We start from the raw sequence: 12696 nt of genomic DNA, 5'->3' as shown, positions 1-12696 counted from the left end.
GGTACTTGACCTTTCTGGGGATTATAAACATGATTGCTCCCTGTTGTGAGAAATCCCACACAGGGACAAAACGCCCTGTGGAAACTCCCCAAACACAATATGCATGTTGGTAGCATCATCTCTCTGGGACAGGGGTCTGCCTTCCTGAACCGAGGCCACGTTCCAAGAGCTGTGCATTCTCCTTGACACCTAAGGAGGCTTCCAAACGGGTTATGTCGCTCCAGTGATTTCCAGCTCTTCCATGACCTCATGGCAACATAACCCCAGTTTAGCCACTTGCAGTCATCCCTGAATCCTACCTAAATTAGCACAGGCTTCTTTCCCCTTTTGCATTAGGAAGGGCAGCCGCAGTACAGTAGTACTGATTTGATCAGTGTTACTTCACGCAGCTGTTTTAGGCTTCTCAATATCCCCATGAGGGCAAATGTCTTCTCCAAACCCACTTCTTGGGCCTTGCACCACCCTTTAAAAAAAATAAAATAACACGGCCCGAGCACGGGCTCCTGGCTGCTGCAAGGGCAGCACACAGGCACGGCCACCCCTTGCTCCCCGCTTTCGTGGTCACCTTGCACGCGAGGGCAACGCTGCCGCTTTGCTCCCCGGGCTCGCTCGAGGCGCCTCGCAGCGCAGCCCCAGGTGGAGAGAGTGGAGACGGAGGAGCGGGACCCGAAGCGGGGCTGGGGAGAAGGGCTCAGCGCCGCGCGCGGCTACTCACGCTTGATGCACCGCTGCGATCCCGCGGCCCTGCTCCAGCCCTGGCAGCACTGCCCGCCGCACACGTTCACCCTGCGGGAAGAGCAAGCGGAGGCGACGGTCCGGCGGGGCCCGGCGGCGGCCGCGGCGCGGGGCGGGCGTTGGGGGAAGGCGGGAAGACTCAAACGGCGCCACGCGCGGGCTCCTCGCGCACCGGCGGCCGCGGGGCGGAGGGGAAGGGGGCGCGGGGGGCGCTGCGGCCCCAGGTGCGCGGGGCGCGGAGCGGAGCGGAGCGGGGCGGAGCGGGCGCCTTACCCCGGCAGCGGCGGCAGCTGGTGCTTGTGGCGCAGCGCGGCGCTGCTGTTGCCCTGGGCGCCCGGCTGGGGCCGCGGGCCGAAACGCGCCGCCTTGGCGAGCGCGGCCGGGCCGGGGTGGCCCAGGCGGAGCTGCGCGCCCGCGCCGCCCGCCTTGCTCATCCGCCGGCTCCGCTCCAGGGTGCCGGTGCCGCCGCCGCTGCTGTAGCGCGCGTTGAGCTGGACGTTAAAGGTGCGCGGGCGCTGCTGCCGGCTGCCCGCCCGGCCGGGCTGCAGCACGTACGTGATCCGCCGCAGCCGGCCCTTCTCGGAAGCGGCGAGCGCCGGCGAGCAGAGCGCCCAGGCGCACAGCAGAAAGCCCCATCGCATCCACGCCGGTGCCATGGCCGGAGCCGCTGCAGGCAGCGCGGAGCCCGGTGCAAGGGCTGCCTCTCCTCCAAAGTGTGCGTGTGTGTGCAGCGCCTCACGCTCCGCACTGCTCTCGGGATGCCGATCCTTCCTCCTCTCGCAGAGTAGGAAAAAAAAAAAAAGGAGGGGGGCAAAAAAAAAAAAAAAACCGCCCCAGATGCCCGCCCCGCAAACTCCTGGGAAGTCCAGCAAAGAGGCTGCCCCGCGGAGCAGGAAAGCGCTGCTAGGAGAAAGGAAGCGCTGGCTGCGAGCGGAGCGCCGCGCAGGACTGCGGAGGGAGGAGCGGCGGCGGCAGGGGCAGGGTCGCGGCTGCGGGGGGTGGTCGCAACGCGGAGCGGAGCGGAGGCTCCGGCGGCCGGAGCTGCCCCGCGCCGGCGAGAAGGAGCCGCGGAGCCCGCGCGCGCCGCCGAAGCCGCCTTTGCCTTTTGTTTTGTTTTGTTTTTTTAAAATAAAAGTTTCTCGGCGCGGGAGCGCGCGCGGGGAGGGGAGGGGGCGCCGTCCCCGCGCCGCCGATGTGGGGCCGTGACGTCACGCGGCGCCGCGGCGGGGCCGGGGGGGCCCGGGCGCGGGTTTAGTCTCGGCTTTAGTGTCGGCTTGTGAGCGCCGAGGTGCCCGGCGTTTAATAAGGGCTTAATGAAGCCTAGGTAACCGTGCGTCTGCTACAGGGGAGCCCCGCTGTCCTCATTTAATGCACTGGGGCCGGGGGGCTCGGAAAATAAAAATCAGATGCGCTGAACTCTCCAGCCGCGGCTGCGAGGCTCGAGCAACCGCTGAAAGGTCCCTCTGGAGAGGGGCGCTGATATAGGGTGGATGGAGGGGCTTTAAGCCCTGCAAACTTTACATAAAGCCTTTGCCTCCCTCAGTAGGACCTCACCGAAAGTACTTATATGTTTCAAATAAGCGTATTCCCACGTCTCTGCAAGATGAGAGCCACAGAGCCGAGAGTCCTCTTAGGACATATTTTTTCTTTCTTTTTTTTTTTTTTTTATGGTTATAAAGCATGAGGTATTCCACCAAATGAGAATTGTACACCTGGAATTAATATATACGCAAAACTGCCTCCATTTATCTCCAGCGTATCTTTACTGATGTCACCGTTCAGCATTATAAACAAAGGGGAAAAAAAAACAGAGAAAGTCACTAAAATGCCCTGAAGATCCCATCTTTTAAAACACTCAGGAGCTAATGCGTCTGAGTGCTTTCCAAGAAACTTTGTGGAGAATCAAATCGCTTGCAAATCCAATAGCTTGGAATCCAGGTCTTCCTCCCTGGGTTCTCCTCCGCTCTTTTCCAGAGTTTTAAGGACACTGACCTTGGCTCCAAACTGATGAGATTTTGTTCTTAAGCACTATTGGCATTGCTGCGCAGCCGGCACAGGGAGCAGAAGGGTTTTGCATTGACAGGATTCCATGCAGGAGTCCGTGTTAGGAGCACAGCAGTCCCTTCCTCCTTCATTCTCAGCTATTTAAAACTGCTCAAAAATAAATACATGTTTTAAATAGATGAGAGTTTGGAGCTTTCTATAGTCACAGTGTAATGGAGCCACATCAACATTAAAGGCTTCTGCTCTCGGATCTCCACACTGCGAATGAAACCTTCATGTTCGAAGGGAAAATGCTGACCAGCATTGGGGACTTGCAAGTCCACAGTGTGTTAAACTCCGTGGTGCTTTGGAGAGAAACTTCTGAGGAAAGATAAAGCTTGAGAGTACCTCCAGTTCGAAGGTAGATAAGAAATTAATTGTGAGACCATTCCCTTTCCTAGCAAATGTATAGCTTTTTTTTTAAAAAAAAAAAAAAAAAAACCACTCCGGAGAGCATTCTTAGAATCCAAACTCTTCAGTCCTCCAAAGGTTAATTGGTGTCACTCCTAAATATACTTAATACTAAATACGGTGTTCAGGAGAACTTTCAAGCTGCCTTGAAATGATGGGGGTGGGGTGAGGACGGAGTGAGCGGAGAGGAACTGCTGTGATGCTCAGGATTGTTGCTGTGCACAAGGCCGCTGTCCTTCAGAAGTTTTCCGCAATGAGATCACAACTACTTGTGTGGCTGAGTTTGTTGTACAGAGGGCAAAAACTGCATTATTCCATAGCTGAAGACAGTTGCTTTTAAGAAATGCGGGGTTTAGGTCAAGTCAAACAGAAGGCAAATACAGTGTATTACTGGCTAGTGTAAAGCAAATAGTAACATAGACTTTCATGGATATGTTTCAAGGGAAACATTGACAAAGGTGGATGACCTGTGTAAAATGATCTTCATTGAAAACATTATTTGAAAAAATTTGAAGTATTAGTTCTAAATGGTTGAAGTCAAGCATTTCTCACTCATTTACATGGCAGATCTAACTTCCAATGTTCTCTTTTTTTCCTTAAATGGCAAAATCCACACTTGTTGTTGCTCTTTTGTTTATGTGCTTGGGGGGGGTTGCAAATCTTGCGGGGTCCTGAGTGGTAGGACCGTGGTCTGGTCGCATTGATGCGCTGGGTTGACCAGAGAAATTTAGATAGTTAAAACAGAACTTCGATGAACAGCTGCTGCTGTCTAAAAACTCAGTTCAAAGTTTCTTCACATATGGAAGTTCCCTCTTCCAAGGCCAAGATGTGCATCTATCCAGCACCCAACAGCTGCCTTTCAGAAAACAGTGAAGTGACTATTGAACCTCCTGAGACTCTTCTAGGAAATGACATCATTGCTGCTTGCGAGAAGCCTCCTTTCATCTGGCTGCTGCCTCACCCCCTAAGAGACACCGAGGTTGCAATGAAAAGCAGTAATAAGTTTTTCACACCACCTGTCCAGAGTACCACTCTCAGACATGAACTGGAGAAGCAATTTGCACCATTTCTGTTCCTTTTCCCCCATTTTTGTGAACCAAGGGTAAAGATAGGGAAACATGAAGAAAGCTCCTTGATCGATACACCTCTTACCAGAGGAGCACCCCTGTGGGTGCTGTATGGTGAGGGTATAGCCCAAGCTGGAAAGAGCAGCACTGATTTGAAGATAGAGAGCCAGATGGACATGGACAGCAGAATTGTCACCTCGCAAGGCAATGGGATTATTCCAAGGTGAAAATCTTCATGGACAGAGGAGAAGCCTAAGATGAGGGTAAGAGTATCTGCAGCAGGAACCAGAATAGCATTATTCAAACCAAAACAAATTTCCATCTACATTTTTGTTTAAATCTCATACCTATGGTTCCAATGCCATGATGAGGGAGGAAGAAGCCAAGTCATTCGTGAGCCTCAAATGAGGTTGGCAGCACTCAAACCTCCACTGTTCTTTTCCAGCAGATGCAGGAGCCAGGACCGTGGTGCGGTGTCGCAAGCAGTGAGAGAGGCTGGTGCTGGGGCTTGCAGGGCAGCGTGGAGGCCTTAGCAGGGGCTGCGGGGAATTTGTGTGTTACGCTGCGGGTGAAGTCATCTGAGCGCGGGTGATGAGTCAGCCCTCGTAGCGCAGCGTCGTGCCACGGCGCCTTCGCGTGACCCGATGCTCCAGGTTAGCTGGGCAGCACATCAAAGCATGAGCAATGCCTGACGCGTCAGGCTATGGGGAGGGCAACAGCCTCCAACGCTCTCCTAGAGCCACGGGGCAACTAGACGTGGCCTGAAAAGAAAGCTGAGTTGGCAGCTCATGCTTAGCATGTGAAGGGCTGACAAATTTGAATGCTGTGTTAACCCCAGGCTTGTCTAGGAGTAAGTTACTACAGAAGAGTATTTTTTTTTTTTCGCAGGCGTGTAGCTCCATTAGTTTCAGTAAGGTTACTCCGAAGTAATTTTGAGCTAAAGGGAGAAAGCAGCCTTTCTAATTTCTAGTAAACTGAGACTGAACTGGAGACCTGTATCTGGTGTTTTCCTTTTCTTTACAGTTGTCAGTAAAAAACCTCATATCGTGTAAACCAAATTGTACATTTAGCCTCAGCTTTGTAGAGGTGTACATTAATTTAGAAGGTATTTCTTTTGAACAAAACAGAGCATCTTACTCTTATTGTCATCACAGTCAGGAAAAAAAGTAGTTGACCGTATATGCGACTGAATACATATGAGTAGTGGATCTGCAGAGTAGGGCAATATCAATGCCTATTTAATTTCTACACAGTCATTTTTTTGAGTAGAACAATACCTCCCAACAGTGATTGTTATTTGTTCCTTGCGGCAGAAAACCTGTAATTGCTCCATGGTTAGCAGCCAACACCCTGAGGCCTCAACAATTGCTACGTGCTACCACAATATAGATATCATTAATAATGTTTCACTAAGAGGCAAGTCCTGCTCACCCTATTCCTGTAGGCCATGACTGACACTTCTGGGCAACTCAGCTAGAAGTTGCTGACTAGGCCTGAGGCTGAGGTGTGAGGCTCGCAAAGAAATGTCTTGGCTTTGCTGAACCCCTTTGCCGCTGGTGGCCCCGCTTTGTGCCCTGGGGCTCTGTAATTACCAATGCTGGCATGTTTGAGTATTTCCAGGCTCACACTGCACAACCGGCCCTTGGGTAAGTGACCTCTGCCTCTCCTTGCTTGGGTTTGGCAGCACAAATGCATCCTCAGGGCATCTCCCCCTGAAAGTCGCTTCCGCTCTCAATACATTGTTATTACCACTGGGAGCTGTTGCACTAGGTACTATTCAGACCTTTAACAGATAAATGATACCAGCTTTTCTGATTGGGAATCTTAAGGTCCGAAGCAGACCAGCATTTCCGGGATGAATGAACTTTTATGTGGAGACTTACAACTCAGTCTGTGTATAAATTCATGTCTTGGAACAATTTGGGCCCTTTGTGGCCTTGGGTGTCTGAAGCAGTCAGATTAAAATGTAGATATATCAGAGTTACGAGTCTGGATGGGAAAAGGAGATGACTAAAGATAGGCGGGTAGCAGTCATCTTCATCCCTTGGACAGCTATCAAAAAGATTAATACAGGCTTTTCTTTCTTTCTCTCTCTCCTTCTCCTTCTCCTTCTCCTCTCCTCTCCTCTCCTCTGGATTAAGTCACAATGAAAGTTGAATTCACTTGGCAAAAACATATAATGCCAGTCTGTCATTACCGACCACTGCAATATCCAATAAAATAGTTGCTTAAGGCAAGGAGAATTGGGTTTCTTTTCAAGATGCTGATATAAGCGTTGTAGTGAAAGTATGGATGCACAGATTTGCATAGTCTCAAATTCCATTTTCCTGAAGTAGCAAAAATATCTCCACTGGAACATTGGGCAGTTTCACAGTCATCCTCACTCACATAAAATAACTTGACTCAGGAAAACAAGATTTTTATTCAAGATAAGAAAATCTCCATCCTATGTTGTTGTAATTATTCACACCCTCAAGGAAACAAATATATCTTGTCTATAAAACAATTAAAATATCCATTGAACTTTTTTATTATTCTTCCTCACAATTGCTTGTTTTTTTTTGTACAATCCCACATGCACTAAAAGATAAATACACTCCAGAGGAAATTAGATGGAAAGGACCACAAAAAATGAGAAAATGAAGTTAATTATTTCCCTTTACCTTAGGAGAAGACGTGTTTAAACTAACACATTCTTCACAAAGGCAAAGTAAATATTATAACTAATATGTGAAAACTCTCGCAGCACGGCTATGTCATATGCCAAGAGTACTAACCTCTACAAAAATAAACTTCAGTGGTGCATTCTCATCTGCACTGTTGCACCACATGCTGCTGAGACTTAGGAAGGCCAAAGGGAAAAGTATCTGTGTAGAATAAACCCTGGCTTGACTAATTAGCATTGATGTCTTAAAGGTTTCATAATTATACATAATCCAGGTAGACAGGCCCATTTATATAAGCGCAAAGGGACAGAAGCAGAGTGAAATGTGTAGGAGGCCATGGAAAGAGGAGCTACTGCTCAGGGGAGCTCCAGCCATGGTTACCACCACAGCAAACACTTGATAACCTGACGGGAAACGTCTTTGCCCCCTTGTCCAAGCTCGGTCTCCCCCTCAGACAACTTGCGATGACGCTGGGCAGGTGGCCGGGCCTCCATGCCCTCCTCTGCCTTGCTACCCACGTCACCAAGAGGGAATCCCACCTCTGCTCAGGATGCTTGGCCACACGTTGATACCCAAGCCTGGCCTCTGGAGTAGACAGTTGTTTAAAGACCATCCAGACACGCGGGGCAGTCTTCAGAGTGAAAAAAAGAAAGGCAGAGCACCACTTCCAGTGATGCACTTGGAAAGGCTCCCAGCCACACCAGCACTAGAGGTTGGGAGCGTGTGTATAGGTCCTCTGTCTGCTGCTCTTTCAAGGTTTGCGGTGGAAGGTGATGAAATTAAAATTACAAGGTTTCTTTTTTTTAACTAAAGGAGGTAGGGAGGAAAATGCTGGGCTTTCATTTCCATCACTTCTCCAACAGCAGAAGGTGTCTGTGGAGGTGTTTAATGTCAGTCTGCAGTGTGTCTGCCTGTGTTTTTCATTCAACGCCAACCCCGCCGTGAGCAGAAGGTCGGCGGGGTGGCCCTGGTCCTCTGGAGGTCTCGCCTGCCCTGCACTGCCCCTCGGTGCCACCACGAGATGTGGCATGGCGCCCGAGCAGCATCCGCCTCCGGCGCCAATGGGCAGCCCGTGTGCCTGTTTTGGATGGGTCTCCTTGGAAAAAAGTAGCCCTGCAGGATACTCAAGTGCAAGTTTCCTGGTGCAGGCTGCCAGCGGGAGGCTGTTTGAGGACCAGAAAAACTGGAATGTGCCAGAGAGGAGGTAACAGCCTCAAAAAAAAAAAAAAAAAGCTAAACACTGGGCTCCAAAGCAATGCCGGGCAGAGCATTAACTGACACTGCTAGCGGGTAGGCCGGCTCCAAGTGATGTGAGTGACAACTTCCAAAAGCAGCTGGACTGTAGCTGTCCCAAATAGCCTGAAGGATCTTGTGCGAGTCACAGGCATGGGGGAGGCCAGAGGAAAGCAGTGGCTGGAGTTATCACAGCAGCAACACGTTATAGTCCTAGTAAAGGAATTTTTAAAGGCTAGTTCTCCATGCTCAGCAGCAGTTCAGAGGCTGCCGCTCTGCTGTGCAAATGGACTGGCACAGGGTGGGTGTCTGGTGGAGTGGCTTTGACCTGCCTCAGCATCTGTCCCAGTAATTTTGGGCTTATTTCTGTTTAAAATTTGCCAAAAATAAAAATACAGGTTTCTATCCTTCACTTTGAAAACAAGCATAACATTTACAAGGGACATAGTTTTAGCCTAACAGAGCATGTATAATCTGGAGCTGAAAAGATATAATATGAAGAAAAACATAGATGATCTACCTCTGTACAGGAGCTTCTTGGATATTTCTATTCCAAGAATACAGATGGCTATCAATACCTAAGATATTTGACCTAAGACACTTGAGTTTTTGTAACCTTTCCAGGCTGAAGGCATCTGTGATGTCCCTCAGTCCCTGTGTGCGACCATAGCTGTGGGTAGGCTGCTTCTCCTAGACCCTGAGTTCAACATTTCTGTACGAGGTGCCTTGCAGGAGCTGTTAGAACAGAGCTCATGTAACATGTAATCCATGTAACAGCAATTATGGAAATTAGTAATTACGACGGCCAACTATTTAAATTATAAGAAATCTGCTCCAACTGAGAGCACCTGAATGAAGACCCTATGTAAGGCCTTAGGTGAGACTTTTTGAGTATTTGCCACTTGTGCTTAAACCCATGTTTTCAGGGTCTGCAGAAATCTTGTTTCTTTACACTTCAGTTCATCAAATACTGACTTCTTCAACCTCAGTGTTTCATTATTTAAGGCAGCTTTTGTGAGCCACAACTGCACAGCTCTTCCTCAGTCTTCTCTTGCCATCTTTGTTACCATGTACCTTTTCAAGACCAGAATACACTTCTGTCAAAAAATTGAACTCTGCTCAGAGGGCTGCAAACTGTGCTTTCAATCCTACTACCTGAAGTAACATTTATTGCAAAGAGGATCTGAGTGATTTGACAGTTAGCTAGAACAAGCTAGACGTCTTTATACAAAACTATACAAATTATTTAATTGCTCTGAACAAAAGATTCAAAACAACGGTTTGACTATTTCCTTGTATTTTGATGTCAAGTTCATGAAAAAAATGAAGCTCCGTACCCACAATTCATGTATTAAAAGTCTTCATTTGGAATCTGCATCTAAATTTCATCTCTCTCTGATCTTCAAGGTCTCAGTAGCCAGCATCTAAAATTAAGTAAGTTCTGCCTTACTGTCAAGAAACGGAGGACTTCTTTTACTAGATCTATGCATGTTTTCACTTATAAGAGCTCTGAAGAACACGTTAAGGAGCTGTGGGCTTTTTTTTCTTTTTCCTATTAAAACATATTTGTACAGGTTAGCTGAGATAGAAGTTGTATATGAATTTTCTGTCTCTTCAGCAAGTAATTTTCTTGAATGTAGCTCTTTCCAAATGTCTCTGCAACATTTTTTTTTAAGTGATGGTAAATAGGATCACTAGGTAGATGGCTTTTTATTTGCATTAGGAAGTAAAATAAAAAAGGAGTTTTGATTGAATTCAATAATGGGACTTTTTTTTGTGAAAGAGAATATGAGTATTACATTGTTGAAAGAGTTATTGGAGAATCGGTTCCTCCAAGAAAGAGCCCTTGATTTTGCTTGGTGTGTGTAATTATATGTACGATGGTTTGCCTTATGAGTTGATGTGAAAATGAGTTAATGTGATCATTTAGTTAAATAAACATGTATGGTGAATACTCAGTTATTCCGTGTCTAGATTCACACTTAAAAGTATTTTCTTTCTTAAAAGAAACATTCTTTAAGGCATCTTTTTCCTGTCTTGCTGTGAAATAATCTTCAGTACCTGCTAGCCTTTACTCTGTGTCATGAAAGCTTATCTTCTCAGCAAAGGAGGCTTCAAGTTTTCTCTCGCTGGTAAAGTAGTTTAGCTCTATGCCAAACTGGAAACTTTTCCCCTTCCCAAGAGGTAAATAAAAATCGCTATAAGCAGGAGTTCAAGTCGAGCAAGTTCTTCACGAGTTACTCTTTCCATGAGTCACGCTCTTCTCTTCTCCAGAATCTGCCCAGCTCCTGGTCTCGGTGATATAAGCACAACATAACCCAAATTATCCTTTATAGCTGAAAAGGCAGCTAACCTCTGGTCCTGAGCAAGAACAAAAACCCTCTTCAGTTACAAACCAAGCTTTCTCCTCCTCTCCTGCAGTTGTCTTCCCATTGCCGTAAAGCTTTAGCTTTCCCCTTGCAGTTTTCCAAGGGCTGGCTCTCTGACCAAAACAACACTCTTGCCTCCTAGGTTTCTTTCACAGATTACTTCAGAAGCAGCCCTCAGTCTTCCTAACGCTTTCCAGAGGGGGAGATGCTCGTCCTTCCTCACGCTGACTGATCTCACCTGCACTAGGCCATCTCGTTGCCCGTGTGTGAAGCTCCTCAGCAGCACAAGCCTTGGGGGGCCCCAGCAGCACCGTGGGGGCGTACGAGGTGTGGGGACTCCAGGGCAGCACTGCCTCTTGCAGTGCTCTTCTAATTTGCAGTAATAGTCTTACAAAGTAATATTCTTGTCTCTAGTGCTCCTTGAGCGTACTGGCTGATCGTGCAATCAATGAAGCTTGTGCAGTGTGTTAACTATTCTCTTTGCAGCCATCGTTTCCACAGGGTGATTCCACTGGAACCAATAAATACATAGGAAGAAATATTTTGGCTTCCATGCCTTAAAAAAGAATACAGAAATAGTATCTCAGCTGTTTCGTACAAACAGGGAAATACAGCAACGCGACTGCCCTCTTCCAGAGCTAGGTATTATGTCACGCTGGAAACCTTTCTTTAGAAGAAAGTAACACATCTAAAAGACTAGTGATGGCTTAAATTTAGAATATGGGCCCCATGCAGGGTGAGAAGCTGTGAGTTATTTCTCAATACTAATGGTGCTGATTCCACGTATTACAAATTTATTTGAAATCCTGAGCACAGCACGTGGAGTGGTCCCGAGGTGGAGCTTTGAGTTTTATTGGGTATTACGGAGTGACGTCCTCCAAGGTCTGTGTATCGTCCAGAAGGATCTTACCTGTAATCCTGCTGACTGCTTTCACCGTGCCGTTTTCCAGCACATCTCCAAGCGTGAAGACGGTGATGTCTAGACGTTGTGACAGATGAAGTACATTCTCCTGACCTTCAGTAGGAGGTTAAGATACCAGATAGCTTACAAATGGAGTTACGCTAATATTTTGGCTGCCTGAGCCTGTAATTTAAAGATGTTTAGAGTCATAGGTCTACAAGTATACTGTTAATAACACAAACTATAGCACAAAGTGCTTTAAACTGCAAGCAATGAATTAGTCTTTGTTTATCTATATTTGTTTTACTAGATCTCTTTTTTCTACTTAGAGATTTTATGATATACAAGGACAAACGTTATTGGTATTTATATATAACAAATGCCAATGTACTTTGAGAAAAATCCAAGCTCCATAACAGGTTTTGCTTTGTTCTAAAAGTATAAGAGTGTGAATGAGAGCACATGTTTTAGGTTCCCCTTTATCGCTTTAGAGAGTTGTCTGGCTTTTCCAAACCATATACATAAATAGGACTATATAACCCAGAGATAGGAAAGCACTTGTTTAAACACGTGTGCCCACAGTACTATAATTTACGGAGACCCAGAGTTGGCACTATGTTCTGACACAGAAATTTAGGGTTGCACCACATATATTAAACAATTACTCTAATGTTTGAAATACAAAGGCCACACTGTTTTGTTTCCAAGTTCCTTTAGGAAAAAATGGTACAGATTTTCTGGTACAACATTACCTCTCTAGGTACTGTAAAAAGGTACTTGGCATATTGTTTCAGAAAGTAGCTGCTACTTACAAGACCACAAGTAAAAGTCTCCAAATTCAGCTCAGGTACGACCTGCCCAGTGCCACTGAAATCCGGCAGGAGGCTGGGGCAGCCTGTGCATTTGGAAGCTGCAGGTGGAACACCAAAACGCAAACAAAAAACAGGCTTTCCAAAAAAACCCTCCAAGAAACATATACCAATTTGATGAATATAAACCAGCGAGCCAACCACAAACTTGGTTTTGTGAGATATTACACAGTCAAGGGAGAAGGGGCTGTGGGAATGTATCCAGAAGTAGAAGGTCGGGAGAGAGGAAAGATTTCTCTCTGTTAAAGAGTGTTGCCTGTGCTGGGTGCAATTGCAATGTGGAAACTTCTGACTTCTGGAGTTTCGTAAGTGCTGTGGTGTCTTTTCCCCCCTGCACTTTAGTAGTCTCAGCAAAAACTCTGCAGCTAACTGGCTTTGAACTGACAGGGCTGTGAAATGCTG

Source organism: Tinamus guttatus, unplaced genomic scaffold, assembly GCF_059628265.1.
Source record: "Tinamus guttatus ecotype Peru unplaced genomic scaffold, ASM5962826v1 Tinamus_guttatus_pri_ptg000208l, whole genome shotgun sequence".
In the NCBI taxonomy this organism is placed as follows: domain Eukaryota; kingdom Metazoa; phylum Chordata; class Aves; order Tinamiformes; family Tinamidae; genus Tinamus; species Tinamus guttatus.
Note: the sequence above shows the minus strand (reverse complement) of the source record.